The 25,326-nt window shown below is 42.8% G+C and overlaps 1 long non-coding RNA gene across 1 annotated transcript; it reads left to right on the top strand.

Moving 5' to 3' along the window:
• The first annotated feature begins 1,348 nt into the window (after positions 1-1,348).
• On the top strand, positions 1,349-12,161 carry LOC138674036 (uncharacterized). Its single transcript, XR_011320440.1, has 3 exons — positions 1,349-1,430; positions 5,442-5,596; positions 11,996-12,161. It is a non-coding gene; the product is annotated as an uncharacterized lncRNA (long non-coding RNA).
• Positions 12,162-25,326: the final 13,165 nt, after the last annotated feature.

The raw sequence follows: 25,326 nt of genomic DNA, 5'->3' as shown, positions 1-25,326 counted from the left end.
TCCTAGATAAATATATGATATTTATTTAACCAATATAAATTTTGTTTGTTTTTTTATATCGCCTTTATGACACATGCCAACAGCAGACTCAGGGAAATCACTGGTTAATAGTGATGTTTGCGTTGCTCAGCAGGTTTTACGCCAGTCGCACAACTGCTACATAAATATTAGCTATTGCAGCAATAGGCGAGGAATATTATTTAGCAATTAGCTTGAAACAAATGTTTACTATATGCTGGCACTGAGGAATATTATTTAGCTGTAAAAAAAAGTTTTTTTATATGCTGTTATGCAGGAATATTATGTAGCTCCAAAAAATTTTAAGTATAAGCTGGTACTAAGTAATATTATTTGACTCTAAAAAGAGCTGTTTTGTAATGTATGGTACTGGATGAAACCATGCCTCTCTCCCTAATCCCACAGTCTGTTCCTACACTATACAACAATGCAAACTAGCAGAGATCTTCTGCATGTATTTGCAATGATAACACCCAGGTGCCTGCCTTTCACTTGACTTAAATCTCTCCCTACGCTATCTCCACTTAACAGTTCACTCTCAGTTGCTCCTAAAAAAAACTTTTTGTAATCACACTCTCCCTATACGCTGCTTTCACGCTCCCTATTCTCACACTGTGCTGTTTCCGGCTGTAATGTGCACAAGATGTCGCCGGCAGGGATTAAATATCCCCTATGATGCTGTAAGGCCAGCCAATCACAGTAATGTTACACCAAAGATGGCGCCGGCAATACTGTGATTGGTAAGCAAGTCCAGCATGTTCATTGGCTGCAAATAAACCACCAAACATGCTGGGTGGGACACTCTAATATACTGAAGCGAATGGCAAAGTCGCCACTTACTAATTACTCGCCGAGTAACAAATATCCCGAATACAGTACTATCCGTACACGTAAAGAATAGTACCGAATGTATTCGCTCATCACTATTCGTGACCTCAAGCTAAAGACCACTTGGGTTATGCAGCAGGACAATGATCCAAAACACACCAGCAAGTCCACCTCTGAATGGCTTAAAGGGAAGGTGCCGTGATTTTAATTTTTGTATTAATAATTATTGATTATACAATCAATTATTTTTAATACAAAATTAAATTAACTACTTTAATAGTTTTTTATTTATTGACATTTGTGTGTGCCACTGGGGGCTGCCATTTTGACTAGTGGGGGTGTGTGTGTCTGGGAAGGACACTTGCACTCCTCACTTACGGCACACGTGGACATAGGAGCCAACAGTCGGACCCCGACCGCATCTCTTACATTGAGGCCGCTTCTCCTGCCTCTCAGCTGTGACCTGGACACGCCCACTGGGCTGCTACGTCACAGCTGTGAGAGGAGATCGCGGCCATTTTGTTTGCTGTGGGCTGCGAGGACAGAAGATGTTGAGGAGAAGCTGCTGGGAGCGAGGGTTTGGGGTAAGTATCTGCAGCATTAGCAGTGATCACTGCCGACCTGCCCTGTGTTGCTGAAAGCTTCCTCCCTCAGTCCAGGGGCAGGAAATCCCCCAGCAGCAGCAGTGTGTCTCCCTGTACATGGAGCGTTATGTGTGCAGCACTGATCTGTGGCAACACTTCATCACCCCACACAGTGACTGTCCCTGTAGATTGCAGCCTGGAGTCTGAAGCCCCATGATTCTCTGCAGCAGGGGATCCCTCCTGGTTACAAGGGGCGGCACCCAGGCTGGCCTGTAATGGTTAACCCTTCCCTGCCTGCAGCTGTGCATGGTGCAGGGGGATCAGTGTGCAGGCAGGCAGCAGCCTGGGGGCTTCACCTATGGATCAGGTGGGAGGTCTGCACAGTGTAAAGAGGTGGGCTATGGTTGGCACAGTAATAGTGTTCTAACATTTGGGCTATGGTTGGCACAAGGAAGCAGACCCAGGGGGTGATGACACTCAGCAAGCTCTAGCTGCTGTGTCACTACAAGTCCCAGCATGCCAGGACTGAGCTTCTAAGGCCGCCGTCACACATGCGAGTTTTACGGACGTAAGAGCGCAGAATCTACGTCCGTAAAACTCGCAAAAAATACGGCACAATTATTCTCTATGCCCCTGCTCCTATTTGCCGTATTTTACTGATCAGTATTATACGGCTTTCTACGGCCGTACAAAATCGCAGCATGCTGCGTTTGTCACCGTACTGCGCAAGAAATACGCCAATGAAAGTCTATGGAAGCGTGAAAAATACGGATTACACACGGACAAGCAGTGTGACTTGCGAGAAATACGCAGCGCTCTTAGAGAGAAAAGCCGGTAATTCAGTGCGGTGTACAGTAAAATCACACTGACAGCTTACAGTAGAATAGGTAGAATAAATGTGTACACATAGAATAGGTATATATATATATGTCAGTGAGACACATATATGTATATATATTAATATTTATTCCAGCGCTAGACAGCTTGAAAGCCGGTAATTCAATTACCGGCTTTTTCCTTCTCCTTCCTAAAACCCGACATGATTTGAGACATGGTTTACATACAGTAAACCATGTCTTCTCTCCATTTTTTTTGCAGATTCCACACTACTAATGTCAGTAGTGTGTATCTGCAAAATTTGGCCGTTCTAGCTCTTAAAATAAAGGGTTAAATGGCGGAAAAAATTGGCGTGGGCTCCCGCGCAATTTTCTCCGCCAGAGTAGTAAAGCCAGTGACTGAGGGCAGATATTAATAGCCTGGAGAGGGTCCACGGTTATTGCCCCCCCCCCCGGCTAAAAATATCTGCCCCCAGCCACCCCAGAAAAGGCACATCTGGAAGATGCGCCTATTCTGGCACTTGGCCACTCTCTTCCCATTCCCGTGTAGCGGTGGGATATGGGGTAATGAAGGGTTAATGCCACCTTGCTATTGTAAGGTGACATTAAGCCTAATTAATAATGGAGAGGCGTCAATTATGACACCTATCCATTATTAATCCAATACTAGTAAAGGGTTAAATAAAACACAAACACATTTTTTAAAATTATTTTAATGAAATAAAAACAATGGTTGTTGCAGTATTTTATTCCAGGGAGCTTTCTAGGTAATTTCCCACGATCTATGAACATCCAGCAGAGGGCGCCTCACCGCAAATGAAGCTAAATATAGATCATTGATCTATTTTTAGCCTCATTCCCTGGGGTTTTGCAGCGAGGAGCAGCCTGCATTAGCACAGCTCCTTGCTGCAAAATGTTTTAACCCCTTCAGAAGGATTTACATCGTTGGACGTTACAGATCTGCGGAGGGTAAGTATATTGTTGGTTTATTATGTTTTTTTACTCACAGAACGAGGGTCTTCAGTGACTGGATTGGGCGTTGAATAAAATACTGCAACAACCATTGTTTTTATTTCATTAAAATAATTTTAAAAAATGTGTTTGTGTTTTATTTAACCCTTTACTAGTATTGGATTAATAATGGATAGGTGTCATAATTGACGCCTCTCCATTATTAATTAGGCTTAATGTCACCTTACAATAGCAAGGTGGCATTAACCCTTCATTACCCCATATCCCACCGCTACACGGGAATGGGAAGAGAGTGGCCAAGTGCCAGAATAGGCGCATCTTCCAGATGTGCCTTTTCTGGGGTGGCTGGGGGCAGATATTTTTAGCCGGGGGGGGCCAATAACCGTGGACCCTCTCCAGGCTATTAATATCTGCCCTCAGTCACTGGCTTTACTACTCTGGCGGAGAAAATTGCGCGGGAGCCCACGCCAATTTTTTCCGCCATTTAACCCTTTATTTTAAGAGCTAGAACGGCCAAATTTTGCAGATACACACTACTGACATTAGTAGTGTGGAATCTGCAAAAAAAATGGAGAGAAGACATGGTTTACTGTATGTAAACCATGTCTCAAATCATGTCGGGTTTTAGGAAGGAGAAGGAAAAAGCCGGTAATTGAATTACCGGCTTTCAAGCTGTCTAGCGCTGGAATAAATATTAATATATATACATATATGTGTCTCACTGACATATATATATATATATACCTATTCTATGTGTACACATTTATTCTACCTATTCTACTGTAAGCTGTCAGTGTGATTTTACTGTACACCGCACTGAATTACCGGCTTTTCTCTCTAATATATGTGTCTACTGACACACATATATATATATATATATATATATATATATATATATATATGGACAGTATATATATATTTTCTTTTCTTTTTGGGACACATGGATCACTTCTATAGCGGTATGTTGGTTTTGCTAGCCTGCGAGAAAACCACGCAGTACGGATGCCATACGGATTACATACGGAGGATGCCATGCGCAAAAAACGCTGACACACCCTGCCTACGGAGGAGCTACGGACCACTTTTTTCGGGCCTTTCCAGCGTATTACGGCCGTAATATACGGACCGTATTGTTTTACGCTGTGTGTGACGCCGGCCTAAGTGTTGTAGTCCTGCAGCTCCTCAGGTCTCCTGCCTGATCGTCCTACTATACAGTGCAGAGCAGAGGGCAGGTGGTCTGAGACTAGTGATCCAGGGAGCAGAAGAGGAAAGACTGAGACTGAGCCCTGACACCCACCCTAAGCTCACTGACCCACCCCATGCCCCCTGACACCCATCTCCTGCTCCCTGAAACCCACCTCAATCTCACCGACACCCCAAGCCTGCTGTCTTTCAGGACAAGCTGTGAGGATCGTCACCAGGGGCGTACATACAAATCATAGGGCGACATAGCATAAGGTCTAATTGCCCCCCCCCCAAAAAAAAAAAAAATAATAATAATAATTGTGGGGGTCACAGAAGGGCATAGCTCACAACTTTCCTGCCTTTACATAATAAATATACCGCCATATATATTTATTACATAATACTGCCATATAGGTCATACATAATGCCGCCAGATATATCTATTACATAATACTGTAATATGGACGGAACGTAATGTTGCCATATATATATTTTTTGCATACTGCTGCCATATAGAACAAACATGATGCCACCATATAATGTATATTTTTTACATAATGCTGCCATATAGACCACACTTGATGCCGCTAATTATTATGTGTGACCTGTATGATGGCATTATGTGTGATCTATATGACAGTATTATATGTAATATGTATGGTTGTATTATGTTTGATCAGTATGGTGCAATAATATAAGAACTATATGACAGGATTATATGAGAACTGTATTGTGGGATTATGTGTGATCTATCTATGTGGCAGTATTATGTGAGAATTATATGGTGGTTTTATGTGTGATCTACATGGCGGTATTATGTGTGATCTGTATGTCAGTATTATATTCAGAAAGCGGACCCATTCTAGGGTGGTTCTGGCTGAGCACCTGCACGCGGGTCTGGGGTAATAGAGGGGACAGCATGACCTCCAGTTAGGTGTAGTCAGGGGAAGGCTGGTGAGGCAGCTGAAGAGAGGGGTCTCATTTTTATTGTTACTATATGGCTACATTTCCTTCCCAGCGTCACCCCGACTGTGCCTGTCGCCTTGCTTTCACACATCGCCAGGACAGGATCTGAGGAGGGGAATGGGGTCTGCATGCAAAGTCTGGATCAGAACAGGCCATCAATCCTCAGAAATGTTTCCTGGATTTCTGTGGAGCAGACGGTCCATCCAGGTGTGTATAAGACAGCGCTCTATGTATAATCCCTGGCTGCTCCGCGCACCAAACAGGGGGCCCCTATAGACCAGCACACTGCTCTCCTGAAATACTCTGTGCTGCTGTCACCCTGCTCCCTCCACCACATATCTCCCAGAATCCTTGCTGCCTGCCATGGTGACTGTCTACTTGTCAGTATAAGGCTGCTTTCACACTAGCGTCGGTACGGGCCTTTCGCAGTGCGTCGTACTGACGCATGCTGTGAAAGAAATGCCCGACGTGGGCAGCGGAAGCAGTCTTGCGACGCTTCCGTTGCCCCATTGTAAGGTCTGGGCATGAGGGGGCGGAGTTTCGGCCGTGCATGCGCGGTCGAAAATGGTGGACTCGACGCACAAACGTTACATGCGTCGGTAATGTTAGTCTATGGGGAAAAACGCATCCTGCAGACAACTTTGCAGGATGCGTTTTTTCTCCTGAATGACGCATTGCACCGTACAGCCAAAATCGCTAGTGTGAAAGTAGCCTAAGGTTTGCCGTCCACGCTCAGTATTTGGTCAGTATTTTACCTCAGTATTTGTAAGCCAAATCCAGAAGTGGGTGATAAATGCAGAAGTGGTGCATATGTTTCTATTATACTTTTCCTCTATTTGTTCCACTCCTGGTTTTGGCTTACAAATACTGAGGTAAAATACTGACCAAATACTGATAGTGTGACGGCAGCCATACTCTGCAGTCACCAACAAAATGGCTGCTCACTGGGTCCCTGAATCTCATCCTCTCTAATCCCTTAGCAAACACCCAGAAGGGGAGGAGAGGAGACATCACACACGTCAGCAGACTCCGCCCATAATTACTGCAGTGCTGTAATGTGAGCTATTTGTACACTAGGTTTTTCTGAAATTTCAGCAGCTGCTCCCCCTAGTGTTGAAAAGTGGAAATTCCAAAACTTTTCAAATTATTTTTCATATTTTACTAAATTATAAACAAATGATAATATTTTTTAAGAAAATGTAATCATTAATTCTTTACATTTTTACAATTTCTGAAAAAAATTTTTTTTTTATGGCACCTTCCCTTTAAGGAAAGCAAAATTAAGACTTTAGAGTGGCCTAGTCAAAGTCCTGACCTTAATCCAACTGAGATGCTGTGGCATGGCCTTAAAAAAGCGGTTCATGCTTGGAAACCCCCCAATGTGGCTGAATTACAATTCTTCAAAATGAGTGGAGCAAAATTCCTCCAGAGTGTTCTAAAAGACTCATTGACAGTTATCGCAAATGCTTGATTGCAGTTGTTGCTTCTAAGGTTGGCCCAACCAGTTATTAGGTTTAGGAGGAAAGCACTTTTTCACACAGGGTCCTCTAGGTTTGTATTTCTTTTTCCTTTAATAATAAAGACCTTCATTTAAAAACTGCATTTTGGGTTTACTTGTGTTATCTTTGTCTAATATTTAATTTTTTTTGGTGATCTGAAAAATATAAGTATGATAAAAATGCAAAAGAATAGGAAGTCAGAAGGGGCAAACACTTTTTTCCACACAACTGTAAACGTTCAAGCCCCAGAGTTTCCTATGTAATGTATATGCTCCAGCCCCAGTGTCTCCTATGAGATGTATGTGACCCAGCCCGAGTCTACTATGTGATATATATGCTTCATCGATATCATCACCTATATGATGTATATGCTCCTGCCCCAGTATCTCCTATGTGATGTATATTCTCCAGCCCCAGCATCTCCTATGTGATGTATATACTCCAGTCCAAGCATCTGTCCAATGTGATGTAAATACTCCCACAGGAGCATCATATAATTTGATGCATATGCTCCAGCCTCAGTATCTCTCCTGTGATATATATGCTCCAGCCCCAGCATCTACTTTGTGATGTAAATCCTCCAGCACCTCCTATGTGATGTCTATGCTCCAGCCTCAGCATCTGTCCTAGGTGATGTATATGCTCTAACAGGAACATCCCCTATTTGATGTATATGCTCCATCCCCAGCATCTTCCATGTGATGAATATGCTCCAGTCCCAGCATTTCATATGTGATGCATATGTTCTCGCCACAGCATCTCTACTATGTCGCAGTGTTACCTATGTGATTTACAGCCATGGCGAAAGTATTGGTACCCTTAAAATTGTTAAAGATAATGAAGTATTTCTCCCAGAAAATTATTATAATTGAACATTTTTTATTGTACGCATGTTTACTTCCTTTGTGTGTATTGGAACAACATTAAAAAAACAGAGAAAGAAAGGCCAATTGTACATAATTTCACGCAAAACCCCAAAAATGGGCCAGACAAAATTATTGACACTCTCAGCTTAATGTTTGGTTGCACACCCTTTGGAATAAATAACTGCAATCGATCACTTTTTATAACCCATCAACAAGCTTGTTACACCTCTTAACTGGAATTATGGATCACTCTTCTTTTGCAAATTGCTCCAGGTCTCTCAAATTTGAAGGGTGCCTTCTCCCAACAGCAATTTTAAGATCTCTCCACAGGTGTTCAATAGGATTTAGATCCAGACACATTGCTAGCCACTTCAGAACTCTGCAGCTCTTTGTTTCCATCCATTTCTGGATGCTTCTTGAATTATGTTTGAGGTCATTGTCCTGCTGGAAGATCCATGACCTAGGATGCAAACCCAGCATTTTGACACTGGGAACTACATGGTGACCTCAAATCCTATGGTAATCTTCAGATTTCATAATGTGTTGCAGTCAAGGTAACCAGTGCCAGAGGCAGCAAAACAACCCAAAAACGTTTTGTAACCTTCACCATATTTGACTGTTGGGACAGTGTTCTTTTTTTTTTGTAAAGTGCTATCTTAGTCTCATCTGACCACAAGACGCTTTCCCAGAAGGATTTTGGTTTACGTACATTTTGACAGACTGCAGTCTACATTTTTAATGTTTCTGTGTCAGCAGTGAGGTCCTTCTGCATCTCCAGCCATAGCATTTAATTTCATTCAAATGTTGATGGATAGTTCACACTGACACTGATGCACCCTGAGCCTGAATTTCTTTGGAACATGATTGGGGCTGCTTATTCACTATCTGGTCTATCCGATATTGCAACTTTTCATCAATTTTTCTCCGACTTCCACATTCAGGGAGATTCGCTACAGTGCTATAGATTGTAAACTTCTTGATTATGTTGCGCACCATGGACAAAACAGCAAAAAGGCAGAGATGCTTACCTGCCTAGGCCTCCAAACAAAAGCACTATCAGGATGCAGTGGACCCATATGGTTAAAATAGCGGCAACACAGGTGCAAAATTACCGATGAGGCAACCACTCACAATCTACCAAACTAATGGAGGGGGTGGCTGCTTGGCATATTACTGCACATAAAAGACTTGAATGTGGCGCTGTTCACACAATTTCGGGGTGCAGTTGGGCCCATTTTGTCTTGTAAGCTGTGGTGTCTGTTCACATGGGGTGCATTTGGATAGCGGTGGGCAGCCCACCTGATCTAATAGAAGGCTGTCACTACTAGGCTGTTAACCTGGATGCTGTGCATCTCCATTGTGTGAACAGCACCACATACAAGTCTTTTATGTGCAGTAATATGCTAAAGCAGCCACCCCCTCCATTAGTTTGGTAGGTTGTGAGTGGTTGCCTCATCGGTAATTTTGCACCTGTGTTGCCGCCATCTTAACCATATGGGTCCACTGCATCCTGATAGTGCATTTGTTTGGAGGCCTAGGCAGGTAAGCATCTCTGCCTTTTTGCTGTTTTTTCTGAATTTTTGGAGGATCTCTGAATCCTCTTTTTGTGCTATTGCTGTTTAGGACTATGGACAAAGGAACATCAAGATCTTGAGATGGTTTTGTAACCTTGAGATTGTTGATATAGTTCAACAATTTTGGTTCTCAAGTCCTCAGACAGTTCTCTTCTTCTCTTTCTGTTCTCCATGCCTAGTGCAGCACCCCAGACACACAATGCAACAACTGAATCAACTTTTTCCCCTTTCTTTCTGGTTTCAGGTGTGATTTTCTTATGCTCAGTCAAGTATAAAGGCTGTGTCACCACTTCAAAAAGTATACGAAAAAATATGAAAATATGACCAGCAAATCCTAACAGATGAAAAGCAAGTGTGAACAGGTGCAAACTGTTATGCCTGCATAATATATCAACAAAATAATGCAGCGGCACTCTTTATAAGTATAATATAAGTATATTTTACATGGCAGTAATGGAGTTTAAATTTCATATATTTAATGTTTACATATATCTTAGTGCTTACAGAGTGCTGATGTATTCTTTTGTTTGTGGATTATGCAGTCACAACAGCTTGCACCTGTTCACACTTTGCTTTATACTGTTTGTAGGTGCTAGTAAAATATTATCTATCTATCTAGTAGAAAAAAAGGAACAGCACAACTCTAGTACTTATCTTCAGGTGCAGGGCCTCAAGCAACCAGTCCAGCGATTGCAGCAAGTTTACAGACACTCAGGGGGTGCTGTCGTCGTCATGGACAGGTGTATGTATATGACAGAAGTGTATAGACAACTAGCTGATACGGAAGTATACTGTAAAATGGATGGAGATCCAAAGTTTAATATCAGTAAAGAGATTGAGATTTGTCTCAAGGAAGCACTGGGAATGTATATCATAGACCAACAATTGTATGAGTATTTGTGGGTGGACTTTCCAACGACACCAATGCTATATATAATCCCTAAAATACACAAGGGGTTAGATAACCCACCAGGGCGCCCCATAATTTCGGGGGTGGGCTCAATTTTTAATAAAATGGGCATATTTTTGGATAGAATTTTCAACCCCATTGTGAAGCAGGCAAAATCATACATAAAAGATACAACAGACTTTCTAAAAAAATTAGAAGCGATAGAGTTGGGCGGAGAGGTGATTATGGCGTCGTTCGACGTAACCTCTCTGTACACTTCTATTGATCACAAGAGAGGTTTAAATGCTATAGGAAATAAATTGGAACTGGCTGGTTATACGGAGGAGGGAAATACGTTTGTACTAAAACTACTGGAAATAATTCTGAAAAGAAATTATTTCCTATTTGGCGATATGTTTTATACTCAAAAAAGAGGTACAGCTATGGGGGCCAATATGGCCCCTGCGTATGCGAATCTAGTTATGGAGGTCCTGGAGGAGGGCTTCGTCTATGTATCCCACCACTTCCAGTATGTTAAGGTGTGGTGGAGGTACATAGGCAACGTCTTCCTCCTATGGACAGGTACAAATGATATGTTAAATGAATTTCATCAATACCTCAATATCATAGATGAGACTATAAAGTTCACACTAGTATCTTCAACTAAAGAAATGCAATTTCTTGATGTATTAGTCCAACAAGAAAACAATGAGTTGATTACAAAACTCTATGTCAAAAAGACAGATAGAAATAATCTATTGGTGTACAACAGCCAACATCCACGTAAAATGATCGAGTCAATACTCCTGAGTCAGTTGTTGAGGGTGCGGCGAATAGTCAAAAAAGAGGATGATGTAGATGAAGCATTGGAGTCATTAGTAAAAAAATTTATAGAGAGAGGGTACCCCAGAAAGCTTTTAAGGTCGGTTAAAGAAAATGTAAAAAAGAAAGATAGAAAGGCACTAATTATGAAAGCTACGAAGGATAAAAAACGAATCAACCGTGTTCCTTTTGTGAGTACATATGTGGAAGAAAGCAGGGAGGTGAGCAGGATTATCTCAAAGCATTGGGGTATGCTTGGTAGGTGCCACCCAGAAATAAGTGAATTTTCAATGCCACCACTCTACTCCTACAAAAAAAGCAAAAACATAGGGGATTACCTAATAAAATCAGACATTGGGCCTTTAATGAGAAACCAACAATTGACACTAACGGGCAGGAAGAAAAGGGGTTGTTATCCTTGTTTGTCCTGTGTGAATTGTACACATATGCTGAAGGGCCCCACTTTTGAGCACCCTGAAACAGGTAAAATCTATCAGATAAAAGAGTTCCTGACATGTGATACAGACCATGTAATATATCTCTTAACCTGCCCGTGTAATCTTTGGTATATTGGCAAAACAATATGTGCATTTAAAGTGCGGATGAACCAACATAGGTATACCATCAGAAAGAAAAGAATGGACCTCCCAGTCCCCAAACATTTTGTGGACTGTAACCATCAAGAAAAAGATCTTAAATGTAGGATCATTGATGTGGTCCCGATCCAGAGGAGGGGAGGTAATAGGGAACAGATTCTAAAAAAGAGGGAGCTCAAATGGATCTATGAGTTGAAAACACTCAAACCGAAAGGATTAAATGCAGATTTTAATATTCATACGGTGTTATAGGGGGGTATGTACTAACCTTTTCCCTTCCTGTATAATTGGGGCCAGGATGTTTTAAGATATGTCGGATACTTTAAATCAGTAATTTTTATCTTATTTTTTACCCAACAGATGCTATTCCTGAAAAATGTCACCTGGACAGAATGTGGTTTCATGGAGGACAGAGATATTAATTTGCTTTTGTTTATTTTAATTTTTTATTATTACTCAATATATTCGAATATTCAATGTAATTCTTGCTGTTTGGCTATTACAGTACCTATGATCCGGGTGGATTTTTCATCTAAATCAGGGGTCCCCAACTCCAGGCCTCGAGGGCCGCCAACAGTGCAGGTTTTCAGGATTTCTTTAGTATTGCATTGGTGGTAATGTGATCATCTGCACAGGTGATGATTCCAACCCCTGTGCAATACTAAGGAAATCCTGAAAACCTGCACTGTTGGCGGCCCTCGAGGCCTGGAGTTGGGGACCACTGATCTAAATAAATAGTAAAAACAACATACGTGGGATCACGGACTTGACAAGATACTCGCCGCTATGGCATAATAACAATCTGAAAGAATTTGAGGCATTGGGGGTACTGATAGAGTGGTTGGGCAAAGGGATTCAGTACGTATACCAAATAATTGAGCAAGGTGAACTGAAATATTTTCCATATGATGTGGACATGTCCGAGGTTGGCTGCCTTCTGGGTGGTAGTTTTGAGTCGTATGGAAGGTGCGTTTGCATGTAAGGTGCCAAGGGATCCAGTTGTCTGTTTGTTGGGATGCGTGGATGAGATTGGAGTGGATAAACACCTAAAGATAGCTATAGCCAGATTGCTATACATGGCTAGGAAGGTGATAGCTCGAAATTGGATTAGGGAAGAGCCGCTGTCAAGAGGAGAGTTCCTCCAGTATGTGAAGCAGGGCCTGACACTGGAAAAGGGGTTTTATAAGGCTGCCGTCACACTAGCAGTATTTGGTCAGTATTTTCCATCAGTATTTGTAAGCCAAAACCAGGAGTGGAACAAATAGAGGAAAAGTATAATAGAAACATATGCACCACTTCTGCATTTGTCACCCACTCCTGGTTTTGGCTTACAAATACTGATGGAAAATACTGACCAAATACTGAATATGTGAACGTGGCCTAAGAAGAGAGGGAAAATTGAAACGTTCAATAAAATGTGGTCTTCATGGATAGCTATGGGATAGTAATGTAAAGTGTGGCTTATACGATAGGTTGAGGGATTAGATACTCTATTGTCTTAATGATGGAAGTAATTAACAAGATGAGCTGCTTTGTGGGGTAGGGGTGGGGGGCCTTGGGATTGAAGGGGGTTGTTTGGAGGGGGAGGGGGGGGGAAAATACTCTGTATTGAAAATGTAAATGTAACATGTTAATTGTCTTGTTATTCTTAATAAAAATTTATTTGAACAAAAAAAAAAACAACTGAGTGTTGAATATCTTTAGAATATGAGATAAGTGGACCAGGACAATGGTGAAAATACCATATAGATGTCATGTCTGCAACACTTTGGTCCGGAGGGACAACTGAGGGGCAGAGTAACTATATTGGCTCACGGGGGTTGTTTTGAGAAGCAGTCATCCGTAGTGCCGAGGTATGTTTATACACCTTATATAGTCCATTTAAGTCCATAAAGGAATATATTTGGCCCTTATAAATTTGAAATAAACATTAAATAATACATACTTCCTATTGGGTGTTAGATCCGCTTTATTTTGGGTGTGAGTGCTTTGTGTAGCCAGACAGCACTCCATGGTAAATGGCTGATTTTAAATTAACATAAGGCCCTTTTTATATGCAATTGTGCAGTCGCTGACATATGAGTGTCTTAACGGTATATACTTACCTAGCGCTGCAGCGCGAGCACCATTAATGTGCATAAGTGTATAGACAATATAGTGAATGATCAGCCACTACCAACATGGCGGTTTTCGGCGCTACTGCGCATGCGCCATGTGAAAAATGCCACACAGAGCGCCTCATTGGCTGATATGGCGTTTCAACATGATGATGCGTCTGTGACATGCGCAGTGAGCGGCAGAGAACGCCGACTTGCAGGCATGTCGTCCTCCATGAGCCCACATGAGTGACAGGGGTGAGTGCAGAGGAATGTAAATATAACTAACATAAATATATCTATTATTATTATAATTGTGAATATCTTCAGGATAATCTGCTGGGTTATAGATAGCTTGGTTTTAATGCACATAAGCACAACGCACCTTATATATGAGCACTGGATGCAAATGTAAATGAGCACTAGATGTAAATATAAATGAATATGAACAATGTATATGTCATTATGAACACTAATAGTATGTAAAATTAAAAAAAAAAAAATTTAATTGGACCTAATTTAACATGGGTTGAGACACATATAAATAGATACTAGGAATGGTTACTCACTGCTTGATAAAGGCTCAGATGGAGCTGAAACGTCGCCCAGCTATGTGGGTCGATTAAACCTTCCACATTTTTCACTTAAACTATGGAGTGCTGCCTCTTTTTTGAGTGTCTATCTATCTATCTATCTATCTATCTATCTGTCTGTGTTGGCACCCTTGAAATTGTTCCAGAAAATGATGTATTTCTCCCAATAATATACCTCCACTTATAGCATATAAATCCATGTCCCCTCCCCCACCTATAGCATATATAACCAAATAACCCTCCCCCACACAGAGCATATATAGCCAAATAACCCTCCTCCACATAGCATATGTAGCCAAGTGTGGTGCCCTGCAAAGACAGGTATCACAAATGTCTGTGAACTCTGTTGGTGTGAGAAGTCAGCTCTTCAGCCATTTTCACACACACAAACGTAATTAGTGTAACGGCTATTGTGAAGTCTGGTGGGTAGCAGCTCCTACAGGAGAAATACTAAGACCAGGAGAAGAAACCTTGTGCTCCTGGTACTTTCCTGTAAGCCTGAGGTACCGTGCATGCCAAGGTCCAGGCCGAGAGGAGAAGTTTTAGGGCTCATATACTGCTAAATGCAGCTGGAGTGAGGAAACCTGCTACACATTCCCGGAAAAGAGTTGGGTTCATTACACCATGAGGGACCGTACTCAGTGTACTGAATAACTGTGGAGAGATGTAATCATCTTCAATTTTTCTTGTAAAAGTAAGTTTTTTTGCCAGTTGCACCTGAGGTCTGGACATTGCCTATTGAGATGGGCTGATCCTGCATCCTTTACACAACTTATCCCTTTTTAATCTGCTAAGGACGGCTGGCCTGCCGGTGAGACCAGTGTGACTGTTGGCCACCATTACATGCCGACTCGGTGGAGGCCGACCCAGAGACAAGTAACCCTCCCCCACACATACTGTAGCATATAATATATAGCTAAGTAACCTTCCACCAAAATTGATACATTTAGATCCACTATTTTATTACACATATCAATTTAATATAAAATAATATTTAAAAATGTAAACAGCTTCTTCTCGCAGTCTTCTGAGCTCAAAGGAGTCTCCTTGATAGCATTAGCAGGAATAAGAGGGAGGAGGACCGGGCAGCTGCTGCATGCTGGGCAATGTTGTAGCACCAATGGCAGTGTAACACCCCAGGAAGCCGGTTGTTACAGTGGTATTGCCTTCCTCACAGGGAGGGTGATGCCATGGCTGGAAGCAACAAGGATCCCTTTAACAGGTTGCATGTACACACAACACTGTTCTGACTCCATGCCAGAAGGGGGAGCTAGGGGGATTCCGAATCGCTTCCAGGCTGCCCGGACCTCACCATCACCTGTTACCTGTACCCTGGACTGTGCTCACATTCTACCAGTAAAAGGTAAAGAGACTGCAGCCTTGTGTCCACTAATTCTTTTCTGCACCTCACCATCTATCATCCTTAACAACTCCACCGAGAGCCCTGGGGATAAAGCTCTACCTGCGGGGAGCTATACCATCTAAGCTGCAATACCATCATCTCCAGTGGACCCCATTAAGCAGCATCAGCCACCTCTGTCCAAGTACCACAGGTGGCGTCACGAACATTACTCTTTAGACCTTATTTCCCGCTACACTTGATCCCCTTTTATTGGATGCCCAGGGCCACTGACCGGGTCACTGCCACTGTGACACATCCCTTTAAGAACTGGCCCGTTTCTGAGTACCCCACGGTCCTAGCGGGCGCTCCAGCAGCACTGCCTCATTGAGCTCCTACTCTAAAGTGCAAGAAAGGAGTGAGGGAGCAGACTACTGTGTTAACCTCGCCCCATCACCAGACCACATAAGCTCATTGCACTGGGTTATGAGAGGGGGAGGGGTGCTTGAAGGTGGTCAGACTGTTAATAGAGATGTGAGAATCGACTAGGAGCCATCTGCCAAGTTGGTAATTTGTGATCACTGGATGGGAGGCCTGAGAATCTCGTTACCTCCTGGCATCCATAGTTTCATAGCTTTTCAGGTTGACTGTAGACCAAACTCCATTGATTTTAACTTGTAATTTAACATGTTGATTCATTTTCTCGGCTCTTCTTTTGATCAGTTGTGTTGGCACGCTCTTGTATATGTATCATAAATTCAATATCATCCGAACCGTGAGCATTTGGCCATAAGCCTCAAAAATGACTAAGACAATGCGTCCACATGGACACTTTTAAATAATTCCTACAATAGACAGGGAGTATATATCCACTATTGTTTCAAAAAGTATCAAAACAAGTTTATTGAAAATTATGCAAAGACAGGCAAAATAACATAAAGTACAATTTAAAAATCCATTGCAAAGATTCAGGTGTTCATAGCAAGAAATCCACATTAAAAGTGACATGTATGGGAGAAACAATTTCTCAATGCATATATCTGCGTTCATGAGGGGTTGAATTCAAGGACTGAGTATATGGTTATATAAAAGGCTGCCACTAGGAATTTTGGGGCCCCATACTGGCAAAATTTTCACGGCCCCCTTGAGACTCAGGCTCCACCTCTCGCCCCACCGCTCTCTCTTGGAAAAACTCCACTTCTCACCAATCACACATTAACAGTTGCCACCACCAGATCACACATATAGCCAGCAGCTTTGGTTTTGGCCAAAAGATTTGCAGCCACCACGACAAGGCAGACTCTTTTGGCCAAGCACTACTTTACTCTATCATTTGTTAAAATATCCAATACAATTTAGGTATATTTTTATTTATTTTATTTTTCCTGCCCCATCTGTCCTGTGATCCTGCCCATCTGCCCCATGATCCTCCCCCATCTGTCTCCACTGTATCCATCTTGCACCATGTGTCTCCATCCTGCACCATGTCTCTATCCTGCCCCATGATCCTGCCCCATCTGTCTCCATCCTACCCCATCAGTCTCCATCCTGCTCCATAATCCTGTCCCATCTATTTCAATCCTGCCCCATGATCCTGCCCCATCTGTCTCCATCCTGCCCCATGATTCTGCCCCATCTGTCTCCAGCCTGCCCCATGATCCTGCCCCATCTGTCTCCATCCTGCCCCATGATCATGCTCCTCTCTCCATTCTTCCCCCTAAGTCTCCATTCTTCCTCCTGTTTCTACCATCCTGCCTGTGTCTCCATTCTTCCCCCAGTGTCTCTCATCCTGCCCCCATGTCTCCCATTCAGCCCTAGTGCCCCTTTCAATAAAAATAAAAAAACTTTCTCCTTACCTGGTCGTGGTCCTGCGGCAATGCTCCCTCACTAGTTCAAGCGCGCATTCGCCGGCGAATGACAATGACGTCATACACCGGCGACTTGTGCGCTGATGTCAGCTGCCAGCCTCCGATTGGCTGGTGGCTTTTAACTATTCCCGAGCGAAAGGATGCATAACCTTACATTTATCATTGTTAAACCGCATCTGCCACCTTTCGGCCCAAGTTTCCAACTCACCCCCGGTCCTGCAGCATATGTCTGTATACTATCAGTGAACACACTCACCCCTGGTCCTACATTTTGTCTGTATACTATCAGTGTACACACTTACCCCGGTCCTGCAGTATATACTCCTGCATAGCATCGATGTACACACTCACCCCATGTCCTGCAGTATATACTCCTGTAAAGTATCGGTGTACACACTCATCCCTGCGCCTCCCGCAGCCGGGCCGTGGAGCTGCTCGCCAGCTGTTCTAGTTCTGTGTGCCGAGAGGCTGGTAGCTCAACTTCGCCAGCAGCTCCACCAGGCCTGCCAGATGTGCCACTCCACCTGCTTGGCCTGGTCCACCTGCAGCCGCCGGCAAAGCCTGCAGGCCTTGGCCCCGGGCTCCTGCTATCAGCTGGACATGCGGGCCACCCTCTGCGCACACAAGGCCCCAGGCTCCACATACCCAGGCTTGTCCTGAGCCCCCTGGCTCTTCCTTGACCACTTCGGGGTCAAGTCCTTGACACCCTGTTGAGCAGGAGGAGGCCGCTCCTCTGGGCCTGGCCTGTTCAGCTCTGGCTTCCACACGGGCAAGTCACACTCGGTACCCGGGGACGGAGCGCTCAGCTTCAGCCTGTGGGGAGCTTCCTGTGCGGCTTCAGTCAGCGCCGGGGCCATGTCCGCCATACAGGGACCTCCGGAGGAGGGGGCGGCACTCCTCCCCATCCGGGCAGCCAGGGAAACAAAGCTGATGCGGGCCCCCTCTGCTGATCAGGCCCCATACGCCAGTCAGGGCAGTAATTCCTTGATGGCGGCCATGGTTATATAGTGGTAGTTCAGACATAATTATGTGGAGAACAATACATAAAGTGCTGGTGCATGTGTTATATAGTGATATTTGGTTTATAGAAAAATCCAATGGTATGTCTATCTGATAACAAGGTTCCACATAACCAAAATGTTTAGCGCACAATCTAAAATCCTGAGTATGTCTATATGTCCTAAGAACAAAGAAAATCTTTTTAAGCTAGATACACACAAGAATTTACCGTCTCTATTGTGTGCCTGTGTGGATTAGTTATGATCGATTACTTTTCTAGCAGAAATGTCTATCTCCTCAACCAGATCAACCAGAAATGTCTATCTCCTCTTACTCCTCAAGTTCGCAAACTGAGGTTGGGTGAGTTTGGTGGGGAAGAAATTGACTGGCTGCAGAAAGTCCTGACCATCACAGACCCCATTGATCTCCTTTGGCATTCTCATCAAACAACAGTGTCTGACCTCACAATGTTTTTCTGGATAAATGTGGAAAAGTTCCCAAAGACACACTGCAAAATCTTGTAGAAAATTCTGGCAGAAGAGTGGAAGTTGTTTTAGTGACAAAAAGAGGATCAACTCCATTTTAATGCCTATCGGTTTAATGCTTTCACGACCTTGCAATTTTCCGTTTTTGTGCTTTCATTTTTTCGCTCCCGTTCTTCACAGAGCCATAACTTTTAAATTTTTCTGTCAATATGGTCATATGTGGGCTTGTTTTTTGTAAAAAGAGTTCTACTTTTGAATGACAGCATTGATTTTACCATGTAGCGTACTGGAAAATGGGAATAAAATTCCAAGTGCTGTGAAATTGCAAAAAAGTACAATTGCACAATTGTTTTTTTTTTTCTTATTTACCATGTTCACTAAATGCTAAAACTAACCTGGAAACAGGTCAGTATGAGAATGCAGACACCAAATATGTATAGTTTCTTTTTTATTTAAGTGGTAAAAAAAAAATTGAAATTTGCTTGAAAAAATAAGTTTGCTTATGTTGCCATCTTCTGAGACCCGTAGGGTCTCCATTTTTCTTGATCTGGGGCTGGGTGACGGCTTATTTTTGCATGATGTTTTTATTGATACCATTTTGGGGTAGATACAATGTTCTGATCGCCTGTTAAGCTATGTGCACATGTTGCAGATTTTGCTGCGGATCCGCAGCGGATTAGCCGCTGCGGTTTCGCAGCAGTTTTCCATGCGTTGTACAGCACCATGTAAATGTATGGAAAATGAAATCCGCAGTGCCCATGGTGCAGAAAGTACCGCGCGGAAACGCAGCATGTCAATTCTTTGTGCGGATTCCACAGCGGTTTACATCTGCTCTACAATTGGAATCCGCAGGTGTAAAACCGCAGGTGGAATCCGTACAAAAAGCGCAGGAAATCCGCGGTAAATCTGTGTGGTAAATAAGCCTATGGGTGCGAGTGAGACAGCGCACACCACTCGGATATCATCCGAGTGATGTGCGTTATAAGCGGACCCCAGCAATGGAGGAGATGGAGAAATTAATTTCTTCCCCTCCTCCGCAGCTGTGCTCCGATCCGCTCTGTGCGAGAGAATCGGAGCACAGACGCATGACACTCGGCTCCTGCTCTGCTGCAAGCAGGAGCCGAGTGTCATTAGCATATCGCATCTGATGATCTCACATCGGATGCAATACGCCAGTGTGACGCCGGCCTAATAGTGAATGTAGCAGAACCTCAGCTGATGAATGGGCTGTTACTGAAAATAATCTCTATACAAAGACCAACATTGATATTACTGCAATATAGTGACCATATAGTGGTAGATAAAAAAGTAAAAGAGGACAGTATGCCAGAAGTCACTTTTTTTTTTATTTTGTGATATTTCTAACTGTTTTTTGTGCCATATTCTTCAAAATGGCCCATGTGGTTTATCAATTTTATGCAAAATAAAATATGAAAAATGTTCTTTAGTTTTGTCTTTAAACATGTCTTTAACATATTCCATTAAAATGTCGCAAGCTACTCTAAAGATGTGAGAACATTCCTGCCATACAAAAATATCATTCCAGGGAGAAACTGGAGTACAGTTGCACAAAAAATGAAAACATTTGGAAAACAAAAGCCATGCCCACAAAGGCAAACATAAAAAACCTGGCAAACACATATTAAATATACTTAAAAAGGGGGCGAAAAAAAAGGTGAATTTGACGCCAGTCAAACACAGGCTTCAAATGCCAAAAACTAGACCCAAAGTTGGCACAAACTGAATAAAAGTATGTGCACACGAAGTCTTTTACAATTGGGGCAAACCCACAGAGTTTTTTTAAGAGGAACACACTTCATGAAATACTGGAGAATTTTGTGCCGCTTTTAAAACACTACAAAAGACTCCATGCTTCTTCCATCTTTCTTATTGGGCTCCCCATAGACTTCTGTAGCTTGTGGTTCCTTCCAAGCAATAGATGCCTGAAGGGCGGTCGGGTCACTTCTTTTAACCACGTTGCGTCTTTTGACACGTGAAGAAGTTAAAAGAAGATTAAAAGACTAAACATATAAAGAACAACTTTTCTGCTATAGAAATGTTCAATCTTTTGATAATTTTTTGAGCTTGTGCATACTGGTTTTGATGGATAGCACTCACGCCCATGTTATTCTATTGGGCCAGGTAAATGTCCGATTTTTGAGGTCAGAGGAAGAAAGATCAGCATATATGATTTTCCTCCAATAATTAGATGGCACTCACCCATTCATGCCTATGAGTCCATGGAAATAATGATTTCAAAAAACCTGATCTGCACATCCAAACATAGACACAGTGTGAACAGGTGCTGAACCCAGAGTCGCCAACTCGTATATAATCAAACAAATAGGGCAGCACACTGCAGTGAGCTGCCCTATTTGTTTGATCATGGAAATAATCAGACCGCACTGAGATGACATCCAAGTGTGGTTTGATTTTTGTGGATAGACAGAATGGAGAAGATTGAGAATTTTTAAAATGTTTTTATTCTCCACATCCTATAAAACCAGATCACACTCTGATCACACTCTGATCAAACTCTGATCAGAGTCTGATTAGCATAATCGGACAGATTTTCTTGGATGGAGAACATATAGTCGTGTGACCCTAGCCTTTAGGCAGTGTGAACATGCCATTTTGAATCAGGCCAAAAGTGTTTTTTCTAGCGATTCAGTGTTTTCCCAGCAACAATAGCAGAGTATTAGCACCCTGAAAAAGCTGCCTGATAGCGATATGTGAGCGACGCGCATTTTACAAGTGACTGGGTATAAACGGGTGGCCTGTCAACATCAGGTGATACCTGTTACTACTTTTGATTTTGCACAAAGGGGCACATATGAGAAGGTACACTTGTTTTCCATCTTGCAGATTTGACATGACAAAAAAAGTGATTCATATTTGTGTATTGTCTCCTGATTATTCCCACAGTAAATTACAGGCTGGCATTTACAGCGCAAGTGGAGAAATCAATCCAGCATAGACTGGGAGCAGTAATTACTTAGCGGTATTTAATCAGCTGCTGTGTACATATGGAAAAGTCTTGTTTACCCAGAAGCCAATGTTTAACCCCTTTGTTGCACAATCAATATGTTTCTGGACCGGCATCAATAATGCAGTTACAGCTCCGCTTTGTAACGTATGCTTACATGTGTATGGACAGCGTATTGTTTGTCCAGCAGTCAGCGACAGATCAAGTATTGTATTTATGTTCCAGGGAGAAGGCGGAACCATCCATAACGCTTTAATCAATGGCGCTGACTTTAGACAAAGCTGTGAAGAAGGGATGTCTTGTTCCATGATTGTATGGACAGGTCAATCATTTTAGAGGCTGATATTGAAATGAAGCTAGTAAGGTGCTGGTACAATGTGCATCTGTCACTACGTAAGTGATGGACAAGGGCTGAAATGAAGACACCGATGAGCACATTTTTTGTAAAATGGAATTTGTTGAAGTGTTTATTTAGGGTAAACGACTTAGCGGATTTTTCACTTATTTAAAGAGCTGGGAATAATGTCCCAGATCGGACCAATGGAGGTAAGGCTATGAAAACATCCGAGAGTGGGAACAGAAATAAAAGGGAGTTACGGAAACAGCATTGTACAACGAGAAATGTATTTAGTATTTACAGTTGATTGAATACCGTTGAGTCTGAGCATAAAGCTACATTCACACATCCATGTGAATTTTACCATCCATGAGAAATAGACCATTTATTCTCAGGTATCAACTAAGGCCTCTTTCACACTTCCGTCTTTCAGCTCCCGTCACAATCTGTCGTTTTTTGAGAATGCAGGATCTTGCAATAAAATTTGCATGATCCTGCATTTTCCCATAGACTTGTATTAGCGACGGATTGTGACGGATGGCCATCCGTTTCATCCGTCGTGCACTGGATCCGTCAGAAAATAGCGGTCCGTTGCGCGGAGAAAACGTTCAGAGGAACATTTTTTCTGCACATCGGAAAATCGGTCAGCGACGTGTCCTGCGCTGTCCGTTGTCGGCTATAATGGAAGCCTATGGACACAGGATCCGTAGCTGACCGTCACACACAGGAATCCAGCGAGCTTTCACGTTTTTCCCCTCTGAGCATGTCCGGAAGGATTTTCAGATCTCTCTGCCCTCTGAGCATGCCCGGAAGGATTTTCAGATCTCTCTCTCTCTCTTTTTCCCGGAAATTTCTCCATTGACATTGTGGCAACAACACAAATGACGCATCTGTCATTACACTGGATGCGTCACATACGTTTCTCACTATTTTCGTGACGTCCGTCGATACGTCATTTTATTGCACAACGACGCACAGCAGAAGACGGAAGTGTGAAAGAAGCCTAAGTTGCATCCTTGTGGCATCCATTTTTTTCTCTTCTGTATGACTAGGTTGAAGAGACTGCGTAAAACATTTTCTGAGTTTTATCCTAAAAACTAGAGTTATTTTTTTCTCACTTGTCATTCGTATTTTTTACAGCAGCAGTTATTGTTAAGTTACAATACCAATTACAGTTTCCTATGTTACAGAATTGCAATGTACCTGTAAAACCTTCATGTTTTGTATGTCATCCGGGGTTTTTTGCTCACACATAAACTTGAATGAGTGAGTTTCATCCAAAACATGGAAAAAAGTAGTGTGTGCTGCGATTATTTTCACATGCAGTTTTGGTCCGTGAAAAAAATTGCTCATCTGCATTGCCCAATTAAATAACCTTGGTCTCAGTGGAGGACTCGTACCAAAAATACACTCGTAAACCTACTATATGTTTGACAGAAGAGATGCTTTAATTCTTAAGTCAGTAAAAAACCCATGGAAGGTAAATTGTTTTTAATTCAAGTTTTTTTTCCATGGATATAGAGAATGTACTCCTTTTGTTAGTCCACTGGCACCCCCACTGCGTTATTAAGGGGTGTTGATAGCTTGCTATACCAGCCTTACACATATATATATATATATATATATAACAGATATATAAAAAGTATAGATTTATTTTGATGAACAGCTCCCCACACACAATATGGTACCCCCACAAGCCTCACACAGAGTATGATATCCCAACATCCCCCTACAGAGTTTGAAGCCCCCACACACAGTAAGATGCCCCACAAACTCCATCTCCACTGTAAGGAGGGGGGAAACTCAGTTTCTCTCCTTTATGTCGAGCATATGTCCCCTACGTGGTGTTCTGATAGATTGGCTATATATCAATGTATTACTGTTATGAACTACTGTTTTATTGCTGTATGTATACTGTGTGATGTTTACCTGATTTCATGTCTTTGTATTATATTGCACTGTATTAAACATGACTAGTTCAGTGACAGTAAGGGTTAACAAAATGGGGCTGGGTTAGCAGCCAGGAAGGAGCAGCAATTTCCTGCTTCTGGTACAGAGCCTGGGCAGGCTTGCCCGTGGCAGGGCGTGCTTCAGCTATGGGAGCATAACATACCCCCCGGAGGGGAGGAAGTTCTGCCAAAAGGACTACTGGGCAGTTGAAATGAGCATTAGGACTGTGTGAGTGTCCTATAAAGAACTGTTTGCTCCCCAGAACCGGACAGGAGCTGTTGAGACAGGGTATCTGGATAGGGACAGAACAGGAACTATCAACTTCTTTCTTTTCATTGTTATTAAAGTTCTACTGTTCGGAAAAAATATGACACCATGGTGCTTCATGGGACTAGAATTCCAGCAGATACAGTGAGTATCCATCTCTTCATGTGCAAGGTGCTGGGTTGTTCACTGACTGTTGCTAAATAGACTCGCTCACGACCACCACCCTGTGCCACCTTGTTACACCTCTCCTGGGCATCACATTTGCCGCGTCATTGGGACTGCGGTCATTGGATGGAGAGTACTTTAGCGGGGTTAGAACATTGGTTCCCATGTCAACTTTAATGCCCTGTGATAATAGGTGGGATATAGACACACCTCGAGTATGTTTTGAAGTTTATGTTTTCGCACTCTTAGGCCGGCGTCACACTACCGTGTTTTACGGACGTATGAGAGGTGCTGAAAATACGGATTGCATACGGTACAATGATTCTCTATGCCCAGCTCCTATCAGCCGTATTTTACTGATCCATATTATACGGTCTTCTGCGGCCGTAGAAAATCGCAGCATGCTGCGTTTGTCACCGTATTGCGCAAAAAAAAAAGCCAATGAAAGTCTATGGGGGCGAGAAAAATACAGATTAAGGGTGACATTAACCCTTCATTACCCCATATCCCACTGCTACACGGGAATGGGAAGAGAGTGGCCAAGTGCCAGAATAGGCGCATCTTCCAGATGTGCCTTTTCTGGGGTGGCTGGGGGCAGATGTTTTT

This window comes from Ranitomeya imitator, chromosome 4 (assembly GCF_032444005.1).
Source record: "Ranitomeya imitator isolate aRanImi1 chromosome 4, aRanImi1.pri, whole genome shotgun sequence".
Taxonomy (NCBI): domain Eukaryota; kingdom Metazoa; phylum Chordata; class Amphibia; order Anura; family Dendrobatidae; genus Ranitomeya; species Ranitomeya imitator.
This window is presented reverse-complemented; position numbering and strand designations above follow the sequence as displayed.